Here is a 6,000-nt window from a genome sequence, read left to right as displayed (position 1 = left end):
TGTTTATATGTTGAGGTGTATTCTTTCTTTGCTAATAATGTTTGAAAAATATTTCTTAAATTTAAGGTTTATTGTAGATTACTTGTAAGAAATCAGTTTAGTGAATATTATATAAGTGTGATTAGAGTTATTTTATTAATTGAGTATAAGAATCCTCTCACACCCTATTAATATTATAGAAAACTATCCATATACATCTTTACTTGTAGCACCTGACAACAACAGTTGTCATTAACACTTTTACAATATCACATTCCAGATTTCATATTAACATATTAACAGTCAGACTTATTTGTAAAAATTCCTATATTTTTTAGGAAAAAAGTATTAAAGTACTACATACTCTGTAATAAAACTTTGTGGCTTGGGAAGTGTATTAAATAATGTAATATCAGGTGTTCTTAATAGGATACTTAAATTCTAATTCTAATATGGTTATAAAACTGTTACAAGAAAAAAATCAGTGGTGTTGACTACAGCTGCCTTTCCTCTAGTCTATCATTTCTAAATTAGGGATGGCTAACACAGATAATTCTCAAGTAGTTTTGCACGAAGTTATTGAAACCAAGTTTATTGCATTGTAAGTCTACAGACATACTTCATTGCCACGGGGGTCATGAATGAACAAATAAAAATAGTTCACAGTTACATCCTTTCAAGTAACATAAATTGGAACAGGTATGAAAAAGCTCAGATACATATAACACAAGTCAGCATTTAAGAAAAGCGGCCCCCCAGTGATAAAGCAATATGTCTGCGGACTTACAATGCTAGAAACTGGGTTTTGATACTCATGGTGGGTAGAGCACAGATAGCCTTTTGTTTAGTTTTTCGTGCTTAACCTTAAACATTAAAAGAAGGGGAACCACTAACTGTTGATCTTACAATAACAGAAAATGAATTTAATTGATTTAAACAGAACCAATTAAAACAAAGTTAAATTAATGTATGAGAATAGGCAGTTGAACTTAACAAGAGGAAAGAATGAGAACCGAATCAAAGATCTGTATAATAATAACACAAAATATAACAGTACAAAACACAAATACAACTCTTCAAGTACACACTTACAACACAATGTTAGCTTATTAACACACAAAAAAGAACATCACGATATATATACAGTTACGACCGTAAGTGTTCTACCCCTGCGTTCCGAGTAGTTTCTTGCTTGTAACTTAAAAAGTATCACGATTAGGCTAATAGACGTATAGTATATAATAAATATTATACTAACACACATGTACATTTTTTATGTAAATTAAACGACAAATAAACCGTATATAAACAAATAACCAAAAATAGGAGGACCAGAAAGTGTTCGTACAGTTCAGAACGTGTGAAAAAACTGATATTCCCGTAAAAATTTTGTTTAGTTTGGTCAATAAACTACATTATACCATTCCAGAACTAGACACTAGATTCATAATTATTGGAATTTAGCTAGCAAAAAAATTTACTTCCAGCAATTTAGCGCTGTCTCCGTCATTATCTGCTTGGTGATCATGGCGAACAGGAAACAACTGTCCAGTGATTTAAAAAATCGAATTATTGTAAAATACAAGTCTCTTTCCGGTATTGCTACACAACTTAATGTGCCGAAATCTACTGTTCAAAGCATAATTGCCAAGTTTAAGCTCACAGGATCAAGTGCTAATCTCCCTTGTTCCGAACGCCCTACCAAAATTCCAGAGAGAACCAAGAGGAAGGTTCTCAGAGAAGTTAGTAGGAACCCTCGTTTAACACGTAATGACATACAGAAACTGGTAAGGGAAAGTAAGCACCTCTACAGTTACGAACATGTTACGCTCTTCTGGGTTCAAAGCATGTCGTCCTCGTAGAACACCGTATTTAAAGCCTGTTCATTTAGAAGCACGATTGAGGTATGCAAGAAAGCATGTAGATAAACCCTTTACCTATTAGAAGAGTATTCTTTGGTCAGACGAAACTAAAATCGAGCTTTTCGGCCACAATGATGTTCGCAATACTTTCCGTAAGAAGGGGGAACGAAATCTTCCAAAGAACACCGTCCCTACAGTTAAACACGGAGGTGGCTCGATCATGCTATGGGGTTCCTTCAGCTCTTCTGGTGTAGGCAGCCTTCACCGTGTCAACGGAATCATGAAAAAAGAAGAGTACGTTGATTTATTAGGCACTTATATCAAGAATGGTGTTCAAAACTTGCAGCTTTGGCGTCGTTGGATCTTCCAGCACGACAATGACCCTAAGCACACATCGAAATATGTGTAATCCTGGTTACAGAGGAACCATATAAGAGTTTTGGAGTGGCCATCGCAGTCACCCGATCTCAACCCAATTGAAAACGTTTGGCATGAGTTGAAGACCAGAACTCATCAGCGTCATCCGAAAAACTTGCAAGAGTTGGAGGTCTTCTGTAAAGAAGAATAGAAGAAAATACCAGTCGAGTACTGTCAAACGATCATGAAGGGCTATGAAGAGAGATTGTACCAAGTAATTCACCTGAAAGGCTACACAACTGACCATTAAGGTAGACGCATGAACACTTTCTGCCCCTACTATGTTTGGTTATTTGTTTATAAACAGTTTATTTGTCGTTCAATTTGCATAAAAATTTTTGTGTGTTGGTATAGTATTTATAATAAACTATACTTTCATTATCCTGATCGTGATACTTTTTAAGTTATGAGGAAAAAACTACTCACGACGCAGGGGTACGAACACTTTCTGTCGTAACTGTATATATGTTTATAAAACCTAGGACTAGACTTACACGAAAAAAAAACATTAAAACATTCTAAAATCATTGTTTGTTTGGGAATTTCGCACAAAGCTATTCGAGGGCTATCTGTGCTAGCCGTCCCTAATTTAGCAGTGTAAGACTAGAGGGAAGGCAGCTAGTCATCACCACCCACCGCCAACTCTTGGGCTACTCTTTTACCAACGAATAGTGGGATTGACCGTCACATTATACACCCACACGGCTGGGAGGGCGAGCATGTTTAACGCAACGCGGGCGCGAACCCGCGCCCCTCGGCTTATGAGTCGCACGCCTTACGCGCTAGGCCATGCCGGGCCTATTATAAAAGCAAATTAAATATAAATATTTAAAAATGCCACTTCTTTCTAGTTGCAATTCTTCAAATACGTTCTGTAATCTGTACTAGTTTTTACTACGAAGTCATCCTGTGTCTGATGGAGTAGCGTTTTCGATTCGTAGCTGTTCCTACAGCAATGTTGTAAGTTTAGTGGCTGATGCTTAACTTCTGAACTCTTCCTAAAGGTGCTTGTTTCGTTTAAATGTCTATTTCTGCTGACACAGTGAGTTGTATGAATGAAAATAAATCACATAAACTATCAAAAGAAAAAGTAAAAAAAAACATATGTCCCTTTGAGTCAACTTCAGACGGTTCAGAAGATTTAGAAAATGAGCTAACATCTATCCTCCTAAATATTTCGTTTTTACTTTCATCCTGTAAGAGCAAGTTAATGTGCGATAACTGGAATCCAGAAGGAGGTGTTAGAGTTACAAACTTAATCACAAAAGGTATCTTAATCTAATCCTTTAATTTAACGGTGGAAGATTAACATTAATATCAAGTATATTTTCCATTATGTACTTTAATAAGTAATTTTCAAAACTTGCAGAAAAACTTACACTAGCTAAAATGAAGTGTACTCTGATGCACCAATTTTGGCAACTTTCTACACCACTTGGCCACGTGGGTAGGATGCTCGACTTGTAATCTAAGGGTCATGTGTTCAAATCCCCATCCTACCATATATGATCGCCCTTTCAGCCATGGGGGCATTATAATGTGACGGGCAATTCCACTATTCGTTGGTGAAAAGAGTATCCCAAGAGGTGGCGGTGAATGGTGATGACTAGTTACCCTTTCCCTAGTCATACACTACTAAATTATGGATGGCTAGCGCAGATAGTCCTCGTGGCTTTGCGGGAAATTCAAACAAAGTATACCGTTTTGAAAATTTTTCCACATGCATGTACGCCGAAATACGGTGGTTGAGTAATGTTCTACCTACAAATGAATTGCCTGTTTTCTTCAGGTATTGTTAGAACAACACTCTACAAAATGGCACAAGACACGAAAAAGAACAACTGAAGTCCAGTGACAAGCAGTCTACAATCGTATCGCTGTAGCAGGAGTCTTACTGATATGAACATACTGCATGTATGTTATAATATCACCCACTCTGTTGCCTCACTTCTAGACGATTAAAAGAGTTGTCTAGTTTTCTTTCTTGACACCAGAGAGCATAGCAGTGAGTTGCACTTAAGTTGGTTTTATTGCTTTCTCAACTGTACGTGTGAGACTAAATCGGAAAAGACAAACTAAACTCAGCATCTTTTAGTGTTTCGTTTCACGAATGAAACTACGACTTTATTATGTTCTAAAAGGGATACTGAAATTTTAAACTTTAATTGAAACAAAACTATTGCAACTTTGCCCAATTTCTCTGAGGTATACTGTAGTTACCATAGTCCATTTTCTTGAGTTAACTTCGTACTATACAGGAAAGAAATTCGTGCCAATAATAATGTTTATTTGTCAATCTCATTGTGCATGTTCTTCAATTAACTTATAACTTTATTTTCTAACTAATGCGATTTTGTGAGTGTCTACCAAATTTAGGTATCCATATTTTAATATGCGTACGATATCCAAACACAGATATTGGTTGGTGGGAGATTTAAGCAACGGGCTTGCGCACAAAAGGACTGTTTACCACAAGGGCGTTCGCAGGAATGTTTCGATGGGAAGAGGGGCAGGGGAAGTAGAGTGAAATTGGGAAGTGAATAAACAACTGATGTACATGTACTGACTGAATAAAAACAGATTTGTATTTCTCATGTTACAGAGGCGGGCGAGTGTCCTCCCCTAGCCATCCCTCCTGAAGAAGCCTATGGTTCACTGCAATATGGCATCATCCATGATTATGCATATCCGATACCAAATAGCATTAAGCAAACTACAAATTATTTCAGAGAATACCCATAAGTATCGTGTCAAAATCAGAAATAAAAGTTTTCCATGGAATAACATCTAGTTGTGTTGAAGTTTAATTCATCTCACTTCCCTCCAAAAAGAAAAATCAAAATAATAAAAGTGTTATGGGCATAAAAGAACCAGATATGCTTGAGATTGTTGGTGGCTTGCTAACTGCTAACATTTAGGTTCTCTGTCTCTCTGTGTGTGCATCATTTCCACAGACTAAATGGACCAAATAACATGAAATATTATGACGCTGTTTCAGTATGAAATTATATTCTCAACTCACAAAGTAAGGGTTGTAACTCCTTTACATGCTTTATGATAGGAAACAGCCATTTCCAGTCTTATAAACTGTTAATGTTCTAGATAATTGGTTCTCAATCTGTATTCTACGTACCACTGTGGGTCTGTGGGTTCCCTTCGGGTGGTTCTTGTAAGGGTTTTATGATCATGAAGGCCCGGCCTGGCCAGGTGGTTAAGGCACTCGACTCATAATCCGAGGGTCGCGGGTTCAAATCCTTGTCACACCAAACAAGCTCGCCCTTTCAGCCGTGGGGTCATTATAATGTGATGATCAATCCCACTATTCGCCGGTAAAAGAGTAACCCAAGAGTTGGCGGTGGGTGGTGATAACTAGCTGCCTACCCTCTAATCTTACACTGCTAATTACGAACGGCTAGCGCAGATAGCCTTCGAGTGTCTTTGCACGGAACTCAAAAACAAAATAAACAAAACAATGATCATGGAAAGGAAGCGGCAGAATGGTATATAGATCCCACTGTGGTCCATTGAAATAGAAACAAATTCACGTGATTCGAGAAAAAAACGTGAATAATTTGAAAACCTCTGTTTTAGGTATTACATTCACTAATATCATATGTCCAATTTACATGTCTTAAAATATAGTGAATTTCAATATATGTGGAAGTGTGAGAATAGACATACTTGCGGCATAAAATCCTCAAATCCGCTTGAGCTGTTTATTTCTCGAACAAACAACCATCGT

The sequence above is a fragment of the Tachypleus tridentatus genome, chromosome 3 (assembly GCF_004210375.1).
Source record: "Tachypleus tridentatus isolate NWPU-2018 chromosome 3, ASM421037v1, whole genome shotgun sequence".
NCBI classification, from domain to species: Eukaryota; Metazoa; Arthropoda; class Merostomata; order Xiphosura; family Limulidae; genus Tachypleus; species Tachypleus tridentatus.
Note: the sequence above shows the minus strand (reverse complement) of the source record.